General features: G+C 34.9%; 1 long non-coding RNA gene across 1 annotated transcript in view; it reads left to right on the plus strand.

Moving 5' to 3' along the window:
• Nucleotides 1-740: 740 nt before the first annotated feature.
• LOC118172958 overlaps nt 741-17,472 on the plus strand; it is a 59,268-nt gene continuing 42,536 nt past the window's right edge. Inside the window, exon 1 of the long non-coding RNA XR_004753937.1 lies at nt 741-850. This is a non-coding gene — a long non-coding RNA (uncharacterized LOC118172958). The remainder of the gene's footprint in view (nt 851-17,472) is intronic.

The following is a 17,472-nucleotide window of genomic DNA, read 5'->3' on the forward strand; positions in this document are numbered from 1 at the left end:
AAAGATCCGATGAAAATAGTAGCGTTATGCCTGATGTATGGGGAAGATGTGACATCTCATTTTATGTAGTTGATCTGCTATAGCTTACAGTATCAAAGAGTTCACTTAATTAGGAACTTGTCAAAAAACAGTGCTAGTGTAAGAATCTGGAGGCTTACTTTTAGGCTAAAAACACTGTTTAGCCCTGAACATTATCACAGAGGTAGTAAATTGGAAGAATGCATCTTGTTCACTTTAAAAAGGCTAAGTAAATTACAAAATTGCCTTTAAATTATTGTGTTACTTAACAAATGCCCATTAAAATATTCTGAGAACCATAGAAGGAGATTGTGATATAACCTCCTAGGATATGTCAAGTTCTTCTCTTAAAAAATATTTGTGCTGGGTTACCTACATTCCCTGTTAAAAACAGGTCAGATACCTCTTCATGATGCTGTAAGAATACAGCTGTTGTCTGGAACCTACAAAGAACATCTGGAATTTTAAGTTTATCAGAAGATTATTATTCAAGGCTGGTTTATCTCAAAACCCCAAATCCTTTACATTTGTGCTGACAGCCTCTTGTAGAATCTGAGTCTGATGTAGAGAGATTTCCTTTAAGCTTGATATATGTTTAGTCTTACTAAGAACATGACAATAACTTCTGTTTTGGTATGATCAAATACAGTACTGCTTTTATAAGTATTTTAAGAATAAATTTATAGGTTGTTTCATTGCCATTTGTCCCACGTTTTCTCTTCAGATGGAAGAATTCATCTATCAAGTTAACAAATGTAAATTTGCTGTATTAATGCTGAGATCATGAAGACTTAGAGGAGCTTGATGTTTGTCTATGTTTTTCCAGTTATAGGTAAGGTTGAACCACTCAAAGGGACACTGTAATGATTTGACAAATGCAAATTTAAAACAGAATTAAACATGATGTTAATAATTTATAATATAAGTTGATATTTGCTTTATATCTTTGAATAAACATCTTGTTTTTCCAAACAGGTACAGGTTAGCCAGCTAAATGCTCATAGTCTGTGTATTTGTTGGGGTAGGGGGAGTGAAGACTCCTAGTTACAACCTAGTTATGTCTGGTTGGCTGTGTGTAGGTGTCCCAGCTGAGAACGTGATAACAAAAGGACAGTAGGAAAAGGGAGAAGCCTCATAGATCATCTTCAAGGATGTGGCTATAACTAAAGCCCATCATGGGGTATATTCTGGAAGGTGTCACGTTCCATTTCTTTATCAGTTTTCTAGGAAATGTAAAGGCACCAGTAGTATTCTGTATTTTTTGTGAGGTTTGTTATTATTATTATTATTTTTTTCTTCCCCAGTAGTAGTTCCAGATGTCTGAAGCCAGTGTGAAATGGGTGGATTAAGTATGGTGGCCATACTTAAAAACTTTAGAAGTAAACAGAACAAACAAGTCTAAGCCATTGCCTTTGTGAAGATTTATGCTTGTATGTTTGGTGTTGATTCCAACGCCTTGGCTTCTCTTATCATCTCTCTTCTGTTTTCATTAGAGAGCAGGCTGTGACTTTGGCTTCTAGCCAGTATCTTTTGGCAGGGCTGATACTGTAGAGATGGTATGGCCATCACATACATCTTCATGTGTGCAGCTTAGGAGGGAACTCTGATAACATTTGTAAGCCGTATTGGAAAAATTGTGCTGAGTTTGCTTGCTAGAACTGTTATTAGCTCAACAAAGCTGAATGTGATCTTTGCATTTCAACATATTATCAGGATCACACTGTTTCTGCATTGTTACCTAAAGATAACTACATAAGAAAATTATTTTTGGTCTTTGATACAATGCAAAGGAGGCATCTAGCAATTTTTTTTTTAAAACTGGAGTTACAGATAGTTTTGTTACATATTTATTAGTACAAAAAGGAAAAGAAACCAAGTAGCATGCACATATACAGCATACGTAGGCATGTATTTATACATAGTCCATGCAAATACCTAAATTAGGTAACTGCTGCGCACTTCTAGTGATATTTTAAAGCATGAATCTCAAGCTGAGACACTGTGATCATTGAAGGAGTGCAGTACAGCCTTGAGATGCACTGGCGGGAATGGAACAGCTCATTACTAATATGAGACAGAATCCATACATGAAAATCAAGCAAAGAAACCTGTGTGTTTCTTAGGCATTATTGAGATGCCAATCAGAGTAGTGCATGTGTCTGGAATTCTAAATCATTTCCTGGATGGAATCCTGGATTTCTGGTATGAAATACCTACAACTAAATTCTAGGGCTCTCCAAAGGCTTGTGTGCATCTGCTACTGCTCACATATTTCTGAAACCTATTGTCAGTCACTTGACAAAGGCTCAATGTCAAATAACAGCCAGTTCACTAGCATTCCAGATTGTCACCTTCTTTTCTGGGAGAAAAAACATTCTTGCAGATTTGTTCTGGAGACAGCATACTACAACATTTTATCTATTTATTTATTTATTTATTCTGCTGATCAGTAGTTTCTTGAAGGCCTGTAGATAGAGTTCAGACCACTGCGGCAGAGGCTCAAAGCTAACCCGTAGCAAGGAGTTTGGCACTGTGTTTTGCAAAGTAAAATTAAAAATTGAGAGCTACTTCTACCAGCATGCAGCTCCTAATCAGCATTTTTATTTGCCTTTAGGTCTTCATTTCAGTGCAGTTTACTCCAGGCTGAAGAGCCTGTTACAAAGCTGCTTAGTCCTGTAATACATTTGTATAACTTTAGTAATTTTGGGTCATGTCAGATTTGTCTGTAGATTCTATGTCCAGTGGACTCAAGTTACCTTGGGAGAAATAACCCAGGGGTGGTTTGTGTAACAGTTTGGCACAAAAGATAGAGGGAAAGCAGGGCAGGGATTAATTACATTAGAGAGAGAGATGTGCTTTTCCCCAGATCAAAATAAAAAGAGGATTGGTTTAATCCATTTTAAAACTAAGAAAGCTGTAACAAAGTATAATATAAAACAGAAGTATACTATATATTAGAGTAATGAAACTAGAAGAATTCTGGTATATGGCATATCTAAGCTTTTGATTTTTGTATATAAATAGAAATATATACCTTTTGCATATTTTATGAGAGAATTCTTTTTTAAAAATGTAATTTTAGAAAGTCTTTGGCAAATATTGTGACCTTGATTCATGATGCCTTGATTCTTGCATTGCATGCTGTTAGAACAGTATCAAAGTCGAACAGTACAATGGTAGGTCAGACTCTTTATTGAGATTTTGCACAGGTACTCTTTATCTGTACTTTGTCCAGACTGAAGGTTAAATTTGATGTGTTGTTTTAAGAGTGACAAACTGAAAATCTTGTACCAACAGAACAATATTAATAGATGAAATGCATGAGTTATTTTAGAATGCACTTTGCTTGCTCTTCAAATAGCATTACAGCCCTGCAATGATAATAGAATCTGAATGATTTTTTTTTTTTTTAAATTTCAGAAAACATTTTTTTTTTTTTTTTTTTTGAAGTGAGAAGAGACCAGTATGATTATCTGGGCCTTTGAGAGAATTGTAGCAGGAAATGTAAGTACGACTTACACATCCATTAGATATTTGTTAACTCTGATACTGTTGAGCACAAAATAAGCTTGATTAAAATGCATCTATCTAGTCTTTTTAAGAATTGTGTATCAAAGGATAAAGTATTTGCATTTTGTAAAAAGTATGAGGCTGTAGCTGTATCAATATCGCTATAATTATACTTCTGATCTTTCCTCTGAGTATCTCAACTTTCCTTGGTGGCTGGCATTAACTTTTAAAAAAGAAATTATTAATATCCACATATGAGTTTGTTAGAACCTTCACCTGAACTTCCATGTGCATTATCTGATAGAATAAGCAGTCTGAAAAAAGAATGTTAGCTCTTTTCATATTTTAAGTAAAGAGTAGAATAGGATGCAAAAAATAGCGAGATACTGGGTTTATTTTGTGATCACTTACAATACAAATTAGAACAGACTTATTGGGGTCTATTTGGCAGAAAATGGTAACATTACGCAAGGCAGATATCATGTCTAAATATGGACATAGATAAATCTAGCCAAAAAACCAGTCATGGATGCAGATGTCCCTGCTGAAGTTTTTGCACCTGGACCATTTGGTTTCCAAACTGACCTCATGACTGGCCACAATGGCTGCCTTCTCTTCAAGAGCCAAAAGAGGAAGAGGCTTAAGTGGGTCCATATGGCACACAACAATTGACAGCAAAGATGCATTGCCAACTTGGTATTGCAACTACAGTTTGTATTTCAATGTGCTGTGGAATTGGTTCACTATTCACAGAAGAGCAACTACTGCCAGGAGCAGCTTAATCTATGAATTTATCTAATTATGTCCTAAAAGCACCGGAGAACTGCAGTATGATTTCAGATGTTGTGAGATGAAGCCAAAGTCAATTTAACCTGAACTGTGCGAATTCCAATTTGCATCTAGAATCAAGAAGTTGAGCTTCCCTTATCTGTAGTGACAAAATATGTTGTATTTTACTGTATTCTTTGCATAGGAAGCAGAATATATCATCAGTTGACTTCCAGGAGTTAGAAGATAACAAAATTTATAAACATGCTATCAAACATCATTATCTGTGACCTTGAACAACTTCTTGTTGTTCCTTCCCATCCTGGACTTCATAACAGAATTTATTTTAAAACAATGATACACAACTGAAAAGAGTAAAAGACCAAAAGACCTTTGATATAATTGCTGTGGAGCTAGAAAATCAAATGATATTACTGTAAAATCCTTGTAATAGCCTAGGCAATAACTTGACTGTGTTTGAGTGCTATAGCTCTGTTTGTTCAGTAGTTGTTCATTATGTAGTTTTATTGGTTATTTTTCCCTTTTATCCTTTGTTGATAGAGGGTACTTAACTATTTATGAGTCTCTCCAAGGGTGAAGTTTGCTATTTCTTGGCTGGAATTCTAAGTGAGAGGAACATAATGGTACAGGGTAGTGACACCTGTGTGTATTTGTTCCATTGTGATATCTAGAAAAAGATTGATATATGTGAGTCATTCTTTCCACCTGGAAGCAGGCACATGGTTTGGGTACGACATTGCCTTGTGACTATGGTATTCGTGTTGACAAATGGTAGATAAGAATCAAACACATATTTGCATTTGATAACCCAAGTAGACACCTGTCCCTAAGATTATACTTATACCAGTTGTTTTAAAGCTTGTTTTATTTTATTTTTTTATTTTTTATTTTTTTTAAAAAAAGAAATTTCTTTAAATGATGCATCTCTGGAGATACTGGTTCTGTTTAGAAATGCTATGGTAGAATACAAAGTACTAGTGGAAAATAAAGTACAAAGTACTAGTGGAAAATAAAATGTATGATTGAAAGTGTTGCTAAAAATACACAGAAGATGATCTGGAGATAGTTGTCTATAAGGCTTAATGGGCTATGAGTTGAGCCTAAAAAAAAAATCTAATAGCTTTGAAAGACTAAGAAGTACCCATTCAGAAATTTTCTAATGTAAAAAACCATTCCTCCCCACCCCCTCTTTTTTTCAGTGGATGTGTCACTGCTACATGGTTTACATGTAGCCTTTTTTTTAAACCTGCATGTTACTGCCATAAGCTGACATTGACATTTGTCACATTATCCCCTAAATATTTTAGCATTAACCCTCTTCATCTTTACAGAGAAAAACATTGCTTCCAAAAGTCTACACTTCTGAACCATAAGCACATGTAGCCCTGCAGAGTTAACCTTTTACTGAGCTGCTGTAAAAAACAGATTTTAAATAATTTTATTACAAAGCCCATGCAGTTATACAGATGACACCCTTATGTGGGATGGAAAACCTGGGCTCGCTGTTTTTTTTTTTTTAATTATTTTTATTTTTATTTCAACAAATTTTATTTCAACAAAATCCTCATGCTGCCATCAAATTTTCTCTGAAATACTTCTATACCTACAGTGCTTTTCTAAGTACTTTGTAAAATCTAAAAAAATAAAAAAGCCTCATAGCCTACAAGCTACAGTACATAGAAGCAGCTGCTCTAAAAAGGAGCCGTCAACCCAAACACAGTGTTTGTAATATACAACCAAGTCGTAAGACGTTGCTGCATGTGACAAAAGCAGCGTGCTTATACCCGTCTTAATAATATTATGACTTTTATTCAACAAGGCTATTGTCCTAGGAAAATAAAATGTATTTTTGAAAGGCCACCTAGGTTCCTATAAGGAATTGTTTCAGCCCATGAAGATACCCTATTGGTTATATACACCTCTCTGTACTGTACAGTTTAGAAACCTGCGTGGAAAATCATTAAGCAATTATAGTTTCTATTAACAAGACTTGACCTTGAAAGAAACTTTCCTGTAAGATCCTCATCTAGCCTTTAACCAGGCCCAGTCTTGTTCAAGTCATAATGAGAAATAAATTCCCTGCAGTCTAAAATTCACCAGCTGAATGGTTCTATATCCAGAGGTGAGCAAAATCACATGTGTGGTTGACACGTCTCCACTATGACCACAGTAAGTACTCTCTGCCAGTAAAAGAAACTCTTCTGAAACATGATACACTTTTTCCATTGTGTGAAATTCCCCAATGATATTAAATAATCACTACCTACCACACACTTGAATGATCTAACACAACTAATCATATATTGATAATAGTGAGGAATATCCTCAGGAAAAAAACATACAGGAAAAATTCCTCACAAACTAGTCATTTCTCTGATCAGGTTTTCAGGTCATCAACAAAATAGTTTCTAAAGATGATGTGTTCTTGTAAATGCATGTTCTTAATTTGAGTTGATAGCAGAACTCAGAAATACTGTGTTAACAGCTAATCCTGTAACGGTTTGCAGACAGTAAAGCTGTCTGCTAATTACATTTCTTCCCCTTTATGAGAAAGTGACTCTTTCACTGCCCTTCCCTGCAGCCTCCTGTTCAAGCAATACTTTGATTGCTCTTCTATAAAACTGAAAAACTTCCTTCCCTGTGGCCCCTAGCTCTGTGGAAAGTTGGAAGACTGTCCTTCTGCATCCTTAATGGTAGCACTGGAAAGAGGCAGTGCTGCCACGCCTCATCCTCTTTAATCTGACATAAGGATGCCATGCAGAAAAGCAGAGCTGGGCATCAGAAAGGGAGGCAGTGCCTGAAAACAAATGCTCTGTATACAGGGGTAAATGGAGGTGTCCCTTGAAGACAATCCATTGAGCAGTACCCAAAGAGACAGAAAAAGTACAGAAAGAGATCTCAGTAACGGTTAGGCAGCTAAAGGAAAGCAGATGAGCAAAATGTGGGCTACAGGAATTTGACCTTACATTAGATACCAATGAGGAGTGTGTGATATGTCAGTCTCCTCTGAAAAACAAATTCTAGAAAATCATTTGGATTAGACAGCAAACTTGCTTAATATTTATCTCCCAACAACCCACAGCCTCTTATAAAAGGGATCAACATGTAAGTGGAAAGGGAGATTGTAATGAGCAGTACAGGATACCCAACTGAATTTCACAAAAATGTGTTCTGAGAACCACCCCTACTTTGAATAGACATAAGAATGTTGTATAGTGTTATCTTTGTTGGTTTATGAGCTCACAGGGGTATGTTCCTCCTCCCCTTTTTTTTTGGTTTCAGTAACATGTGATGTGGTATCTTCAGAATATCATTTTACCAGAACTTCTTACTAACCTTGAAATATGTTCAATATAGTAAAGTATATCTATTACTATAATGTTATGCAAATACCCGTGTTTTTTTTTTTTTTTTTTTTTTTTTTTAAAAAAAAAGTTTAAAGTTAGCTCAAGAACCTTTCAGACTGTGACTGGTTCAGATGTTAAGCAGTTTGTCAAATACCATAGAAAACTGTAGAGTCATAGAAGATACAATTAAATGCAGTAATAATTCTCAATGTGCAGATGTCCATACCAAAGTCTATCCATACTTATTTGTAGTTTCAGTAGTGTTGTGTGCCTTTTACTCTTTTGTGGACTGTGATGAGGCAAAGAATGCTGTAAAATATTTTGATAATATAGTTCTTCAACATGAGTTTAAAAGGAAAACAAAACAAAACAAAACAAAACAAAAAAAAAAAAAACATGATTAAAGAGTCTCATAGCCTGTTCTGCAAAGCTCCTGTAGTCTCAGGTCAACTATTTCTACCACCAGTTTATGAGCTTTGTCCATTGTTACCGTAGTAGTACCATACTGACCTTTCCTCAGCCCATCTGGTATGCTTTTCAAATGAATGTTGCTACTAACAATGCCCTGGTTCAAGCTGATGCTGGAGTGCAATTTACTCATTGTTCACCAATGATTAATCAAGAAGAGATTTCATAATGAAGTCAGCATTAAAATGTATGGGCATGTGGCAAATCAGATTGACCGGCAATATCTCAGAATATATAGCATCATATTGTTGGGTTTCTTTTGTGGCTTTCACTCTCCTGGGGATCTGAGTATAGACTCTGATATGCTGAGAGCTCTGTTTATTTTACATTTTAAATGATTAGTGGAAGATTAAACTTTCATGCTAACTGAAAAATATAATGAAAATGCTAAATTCTGGGCTCCCTATCTAAATATTATTAGCTTCTACATGATGTATTTGGTTCTTTTGTTCTTGCTGACTCACACTCCGTAACCTTTCTTTTGTTAACACATTTTAATCCCCTGTTTAGTATCCCTAGACAAAAAGGCATTTTGATATAGTAGTGGAGGGGAGGAGAAGAAATATCCTGAACATAGAAAATAATGGAAGATTATTATTTTTAGCTGCTTTCATAAAATATAAACACAATCAAGAACAGTGAGGAGATGAATTGTATCAAAGTGGCTGTAATTTTTGAATCAAAGACGGGAAGTTAAAGTTAAAATTAATTTACATTAGGTAAAAGTGTATATACATATACACGATAACTCGTGCCTGCTGCTGTCCTGCATTAAAGACCCAGGCCAAGTTTGCATACCACAGATTGCCAAACAAACCTGTAAATTCTAGGATGCAGGACAAAAAGTAAACCTGTGGACATGTGGGTTGTATGTACATCTTTGCCTTCTTAGTTTCCAAATGTTTAAAAGCTCTTAGGCTGGTCTCATGAAACGCTGTGTAATAGGACTATTGATCAAGCAAGTGGTGATGGAGAGTTTCCAGACTAGTTGGATCCCTGCTAAACAACGTCAACAGGCATTTGCAAAAAAACACCCATTTTTAATCTGCAAATAAACAAGTGACTTGTGGTCATATATATCTGTCAATTCAAGCAAAGTGTTCATTGATACCTGAGAAAGGGAAAATGAAAAAAAAAACACAAAACAAAACACTGGAAAAAAATGAAAAAGGAAAAGACTATGCTGTGTAAAGAAGGGAAATACAGCAGTCAATACACAGTTATAAGAATACATAGTTTGTTCCATAGTTTGGTAACCTTTTTTTGGGATATGCATAATGCTTTATGACTTATTAAAAGCTCCTGAGATCTTATCTGTCTTTTGCATTACAATGCATAATTTTCATTGTAAAGAATTTATTTAATCATCCTCATAAGTCAGGTAAGGATAAAAACAGAAATTAAATAACATGTTTCATCTTGAGTTTGTAACAACAATTAGCGTTCTGATGAATAAATTTAAAAAAGAAAAAAATGCAAAATCAAAGAAGTTCACCACAAGAACTATTGTCATTGTCATTTGAGTACCACTGGAAAATTATCCTGCAACACAACCCATCAAAGAAAAGTACAAGAGGTGTGGATTGACAGAATATGTGTTTTTACAGCAGAACCTCTCTACCTTTGTAGTTACTTAAAAGTAAATGAAACACTAGTTATTGCAAATGCAAACCCTGGTATGAGCCAGTGAAACTGCACTTGAAAATATATATATGTATTTTTTTTAAAAAAAAAAAAGAAAAAATGAAAGTTATTTCTCTCTTTTCTGCAGCAGACCAGGTTATTATTAATGATAAGGGGCACACAATTCTCTTACAGTTATCTAGTGGGTGCATAAATAGAATTAAAAATAAAATAAAATAAAAAGCAGTGATATCCTTTCCTGGGATAATCTCATGAAATGAGAGGAGCTATTGACAATTAAAGCTCTTCCTTTAAAACAGCACATCTGACCTATTTTTTTACTCAAGGAAGGCCAGGGGACCGTATCAGGGAAAGTCCAACATGCAATAAATAATGTGTTTTTAGATCTCTTCAAATTTATTTTATTTTATTTTTTCATATTATAGTCATCTATTGACTCTCACTAAAATTTTCCTAAACTTTCTATTGTAAGACATCTGCAAAACATTTTAATCATTAAAAAATAAAATACCCAGGGTGTATATATCCTAAATCCAAAGTGATATGAGGTTGAGTTAATATATCTTATTCCCAGAAATATTTTTCATGAAATCCTTCATGAAAGACTGGGTTGTTGGGTATGAGATCCCCATCTTCTTTAATATGCATCAAAAAACCAGCATGTTTTATTCAACAAGTCAGATCAGTGAGTGTATTCAGACTATAAATTTGTACATTATGTACAGATAAAAAGCATACAATGCCAAGAAACTGGAAAATAAATTTCCAGTTGAATTTTTTTTTGTTGTTTGGGTTTATAAAAATAACTGTGGTGCATCAATTACTCCCTATTGCCATGGATACAAGCGATACTTTATTATATAACTGTACAGCTGTGCTCCGCTCTAATATGAAAAACAGACTTTTTTCATCTTTCTATTTCATAGTTACTGAACTGAGATAATAATGTCTCCTTTTACCTATGAATGTATTCAATTTCTTTACCATTCTCCAAAGTATTATTGATTAGAATTTCATTAAGGCATTTATAATAAAATCTATAGTAAATGTTCCTGTTCTACTACAAGGACACTGTGGTTGAAGGTTGTTCTATTATATATTACATGCACTGGGTATGTACCAGAAGAGCATTGTTAAGGTTAAAAAGTCAAGCGTTCAAAAATTACAGAACATCCAAATTAAGGCTATACTGTTTATTTATGTTATGATGCAGTCTTTAATCAGATAATGTCTCCTATACCTTATTTATTTAAAGCTATTTTAATAAACAATAATTCTAAAAGAAATATAATGATAGATCTGATCTAATTCTGAGAAAGATATAATTCTGGTTGGCTTTTCTGTAGAAATTATCACTGCAGCTTGGAAACCTTTATACACATGATTACACATTTCTTCACAACAGCTCTGGATAGTAATATTCCCATTCTACAGCTATGGATCTGAGATGCTCTGAGATCATTGCTGTACGATTTACACATTTGTGGATTGTTAGAGCTCTTCATGACCTGATTTTTCACAGTACTTGATCATATATGGTATTTGAAATGTTAAGAGTGTTGCAGGCCTGCCTGTGAGCATGAGCTCATGCTGGAAACTGAGCTTCTGAAGTAGAGGAGCAGGCAGTTAGCAGTATACTCTAGAAAATGTGGCTTAAAAAGAGACAAAACTTGCTAATCAAGTAGCAACATACAGGGTTGTTGGGCTGAGACAGGACAGCACAGCTCTTCTGGAGTGCTTTCCCTATCCCTTCAATTCTTGCATCCTCACTACTCATTCCATCCTTAGCCCCACTGTTATTAAAACTCTCTTTGTTTCTAATATGTGACTGTTTATGCCCGATCTACACCTCTCACTTGTGTGACAGACTTCAGCTGTGGTAGAGTACATACTGGTTACTATTTCTTGGCTATATTGGCTCTAAAGATTGGGTGGCACTCACAGAATTAGGCTACCAAAATAAATATTTTATACAGCTTACTTGCATTACTTTTTCAGATAGAAAAGTCGTTGTTTGTTTTTCATTTGTATAGGTTGTTCAGTAATAGTCCTAAGTAATAACACCAGTGAGAATGCAGAGATTCTCACATCTGCAAGAGACAAAGTTTAGGCTTAAGCACGACATGGCAGTAGGGAGAAGTCTGGAGAGTTTTGCCAGAATGGCAGATAGAACTTACAGAGATACACCTGACTCGTCTGGGGGAAAAGTACTGATGCAAAAGGACTTGTGCATGCTTACTACCACCATCATCAGTCTTGGCTTTTACTTGTATAAGCAAGGCAACCATATGTTGCCTGAATACTTAGCACAGGACAGGGAAGGTGAAAGGGGAAGTATTAATTTTCTAAGGACAAAGATAATTTTCTAATAGTAAAGGCAACAAACTCAATCTTAATGTTCATATGCTACTCAGGCCAAATAGAAAATGCTCCAACATGTTACAATGAATTTAAACATTCAGGCATCTTTTCTATTTTAGGAAAATCAGAAAATATACTATCAGTATTAGTTAACATGATGCTCCATAAGTAAGAGTCTATATTTACCTTAAAATAAGTTAATTAGTTTAGATTGCATAAGAACAGGTTACAGAAAACCTTGCAACTGTATGCAGCCATTAATACCTGCAGATAAATCTACAAGTAAATTATCTCAGTGTGCTATTTCCAAATATAGAGGTATATGCTCAGTTTTGACAGTTTGAATGGCTTACTGCCTTAGGTAGTCACCTCCTACTTTTCAAAGGTAGCATTGCCACAAATGACATAAGGAAGGAAAATAAACTTTTGTAGACCTGGTTTAATAACTCTGTTTACTTATGCTTCCTCCCTGGCACTAGAGATTAAATGGAAAGAATTATCATATGCATGCATATGTACATTTCCACACACGCATATATGTATACATGCATATGGCTGCAGTATTCCCAGTGGAACAATCACTTTAGGGCAGTAAAAGTGCTGCTGTAAGTTGCATTAGGATATGAATCAGCTCCAGTTCAGAAAGGAAAAACTGAACTATGGCATAAGATGTCTTTTACCTCTTCCATCTGAGTATCAGTGCAAAAAATTGGAACCTATCTACCTTACACGAGTTTTTTTCCTATAGAAGTCTGATGTCAACTGGAGACAAGTTGGGCTGTACAAGGCCTTGTACAAGCTCGAGTTTAGAGAAGAACTTATCCAGAAGACATTAGAACTAAGAATTTATAGTGAAGGAATAATGAACCTAGGTGGGATTTTTGTGGATGTCGATTTATGCCTTCATACATCAGAAGAATTAATTACATATACCCTATGGCTTTGTGTTAATGTGACTGTGTTGCAATAGAGGTCAGTAGAGACTTTAATTGAAGAATCTTGTTTTCAGTTATTAATCCTTTTCCCTAAACTCCCATACCCTGTAGGGAGAAGGTATGTTCTCAAGTGCCTGTTCTGGCCCAGACTGGGTTGATCACAGAATCACAGAATCACAGAATAGTCTAGGTTGGAAGAGACCTCCAAGATCACCGAGTCCAACCTCTGACCTAACGCTAACAAATCTTCCACTAAACCATATCCCTAAGCTCTACATCTAAACGTCTTTTAAAGACCTCCAGGGATGGTGACTCAACCACTTTCCTGGGCAGCCTATTCCAGTGACTAACAACCCGTTCAGTAAAGAAGTTCTTCCTAATATCCAACCTAAACCTCCCCTGGTGCAACTTTAGCCCATTCCCCCTTGTCCTGTCATCAGGCACGTGGGAGAACAGACCAACCGCCATGATGATGATGAGGGTTGCTACAGTTCCATTACGTTTTACGGTAAGTGAGGCAGGAGACCTCTTCTCCTGGTACTGCTGTTAGTGGGAGATTGTGCTGCATTAGGAAAGTTCTAGTTTCCTTTTTATTTTTTATTTTTTTTATTTTTTTTTTGCTTTTGTAAGTCTGTAGTCTGGCCTGTGGGGTACCTAATTTTGGACCTTGTTTCCATTTCAAGTGCCCTGCCCCCTAAACTGTAACTTAACTAAATGTAAACTTTAATGTCTCTGAGACCTTTTAGGTTTCAGAGTTTCTTTTCTTTTCTGTTCTTTTCTTTTTTTTTTTTGGTGTGTTTTTTTTACTGTGAAGTTGATTACTGGCGGTACCACACCCATTACCTCACTGCTGTAGCCAAAGAGAAAAATGTATGAAAAATTGTCCTTCAAATATCCTTTTATTAGAAAGAGCCACAAACAAAGGCAAGGGCTAGGCTGAATCCAGGTTTTAAGGCCCATGTACTGGATTTGGGAATTAGTTAAGTATATAACAGTTTGCTGCAATTAGAAACTAGTATTATCACTTCAATTAGCCTTGGGCATAATCTTTCCTCTCCTATTTAGATCACATATCAAAACCAGTAGCTCATGCTGTACTTGTAAGTAATATACATCAAATTTATTCCACTGTTTCATTTGTTCCATTTTAATGCCTATTTGACACACTGTTTGAAATGTGTTTCATTTTACACAGAATAATTATTCATATATTAATTGTGCGCTCATCTTTCCTTCAGTGCTCTTTGTTATCTGATTATGTTGAATACAAGTCTGTATATTACTGACTTCCAATTCTGTTACACACTAAACAAAGCCATTATGAATCCTGTTTATAATGGTGCCATTAAAAATGATGTGCTGTCAAGAATATCTTATAATGATGGTAGAGAATGTGTGTTTTCAAAGATATTTAATGACTATATGGTTTTAAAACTGCAATGGAATACTTATAATGGATTCCAATATAATAAATCAATCATACCTTGCTTGACTTAGCTACATTATATCTGTACTAACTGTGTCTTATGAAAAACTGCACCACTGGCTCTGTAATATTTTCCCTCTCTCAGCCTTTGGGCATTGTTCAGGTTTAGACCATATGTATGTCTTTATTTGAAAGACCATTTCCTACCTAACTTTTTTTTTTTTTTTTTTTTTTTTTTTTTTTTTTTTCCCCACCAGGTTTGTTATGTGGTTAAATAGGTACAATACAAAACACTTATAATGTGCAATTTTAATTCTAAGTGATAAATGATATTAGAAAACCTATGAGCTCCTTAAAAGGAGGACTGAATGTTATTCCTAGTGGGTGAAATACTGCCAGTAGTTATCAGATACTTCAGATGACTCCCAGTGCAACGGAAGTGCTGCAATTGCATAGAATGTGGAGTGAGAACAAATAAGAACCTACACCTACTGCTGCAATCTGCATAGAAAAAGCACAACTCCAGAAAACAATTTGGGGAGGTGGAAACCTAGGTAGGTCCGTGATTGTGAAATTTAAGACATTGGAGACAAGATATTCAAGAATGCTCTTCTACCTCAAAGATAATTCTTGAGGCTTAATGACCTGATTGATTATTTTTGTTATATATTTTATATATTAAGAGTTGATAGAAGATGCATCCATTTTATTGCATTCTTTATTGTCTATAGATGGGTTGAAGTAATGCAGAAATGGTTCAAGTTAGCTGAAGATAGAAATGTTTGTTGCCTTTATAGGTATGTAAAAATAAAATTGAATTTAGGTTTAGAGACATTTGTAGAAATGAATTACAGCAGGGTATTGTTAAAAAAAAAAAAAACTCATGAAAAGGGCTTGAAAAATACAAAAACATGATCAGCAGAAGAAATAGAGCAATGAGCAGAAGACACAATGGCATAATGAGACAGAGTACTACAGAAATTTCCTTCCCCTTCTATTTCCAGCCACTGATAGCTAAATGAGTGTGACCATCAGACAACAGGATATATGATAAAATATTGTCATTTTTGCTATAGTAGTGACTAGTGGAATACTTGGTTTTCCAAGTCTCACATTAGAACTAGTTTTTATACTGTCAGTCATGTCTGTTCTTTGACAGTCTGTCTGCAAACCTTTAACAGTGCTGGGATTCTACTTCAGTATGGTGTAAAGTTGTAGGTCCTATGGGTTTGGATCATGTCTTTTTCCATTCTCTTTGTAGTATCCTGACACAAAACCCATTCATTTGGGTTTTATGGTGTGCAGAAAAAATAGGAGTCTAATTAAAATTTTATCAAGATGAATTAGATCTCTTCTGGCTTTACTACTTCCTGAGGAAAAAGTGCAAGTGATCTTTTGGTTAGGCATTGGAACAGGTTGCCCATGGAGGTGGAGGAGCCACTGTAAGTTTATTTTAAGTTTTATTTAAGGATACTAATTTTCCATTTAAATTGAAGAATGATTTTCTTTCTACTTTATAATTATTTAGTATGCTGAAAACTAATTTAAATCTTAAGAGGGTTAGAGAAAATAAAGAATGTTATTCTAGATCACCAGTTTAAGATTACTGTAGTTCTGTTTGGAATATTTAAGGAAGTTGAAGAAAGAAGATTAATTTCTTTATTATTACAGCCCTTCTTTTTGTCTGTAACTTCAGATAAATCTCTGTTTGCCTGTCCTGTCCTGTCCTGGATATATTTGTGCCCTCTTTCCCAGAGGTTACTGTACCATCACTTCTCCCAGAACAATTAATCATGTAGTTGTTCTCAAACTGTTTAATTTGGAGTGATCTAAAATTATCAGAGACATATTAGTCTAAGTAATATTTGATTGAATCAGAGTTAGAGATGAATATGTGAATTATTATTCTGGACCAGCTAAGAGGGTGGGAACTATTACAAATGGAACAGTATGTGTGAACAGCTGCAGGTATTTATCACTTGATTGTCATCTATTTTTTCCATTTACAGGATGAGACCCAGGTTGTTGACTAGGGTATAATCTACACTTTCATTGCAGAAGTTACGTTATGGTTATACATGTCCTAGAAATGCACTGTAGTTAATGACAGTCATGCACTGTGACCCATATGTTTTTTTCTTGCTTTGTCTAAAAAAATCTAATTACAAAACCACATTAAGTATCACGCAAAATAATAGATTAGAATCCAAATTAACATTAGGCTATTAGCCTAAAGCTTCTAATGCAGTGGCTGAACTTTGCAAAAGGATTTTAATAGAGCTTTGACTGCCCTTATCATGGATCTTTTACATTAAATTTACATTAAACACATTATTAAGCAAAGCTATAATCCTGTGACATAATTCTGATTAATAATCTGAAGTATTGCACAATGAACTTGGAGGGGAAGTTCATTCATTTTGTTTTGATAATCATTTAAGGAGGCAAGGTTCACATATTTGTGGCATTCTGTATTCAGCTACAACTGTGACCCTGACTTAGAATGCACAAATTGTTTTGGATATTTTTTTTAAAAAAAGTCTATGTTTAAAATGATCTCATGAAGAATCTTACGTTTGGCAGTTCTTGCAGAATAGTGTAATAAGAGAAATTAAGAGTATTATTGTATCATTTCTTATCAGCGCATCTTCAACAACAGGAACCACCCATTTGGAAGATGGGACTTGTCAAAGAAGTCCAAAATGTGGGCTTCCCTAAAGGAGCTTTGAAAAGGTTTTCAATGTAGATAATATTGTGGCAGAAACAGTGTATCGATGTTTTGCACTATACTAGGTTAGGATTGGAGTTTTCTTCATTAGTGATAAATGAATATTGAAAATTAATATAGTTTTATGTATTTGTGCATAAAAAATTATCATGACGCAAGAATTCTTCTTCAAAAAGCTTAGAGCTTAATGGATTTTAAAAGGTTGAGAAACAGTAACCTATACAATAACAGTAGGGTAGTTTGGTG

This window comes from Oxyura jamaicensis, chromosome 11 (genome assembly GCF_011077185.1).
Source record: "Oxyura jamaicensis isolate SHBP4307 breed ruddy duck chromosome 11, BPBGC_Ojam_1.0, whole genome shotgun sequence".
NCBI lineage: Eukaryota > Metazoa > Chordata > Aves > Anseriformes > Anatidae > Oxyura > Oxyura jamaicensis.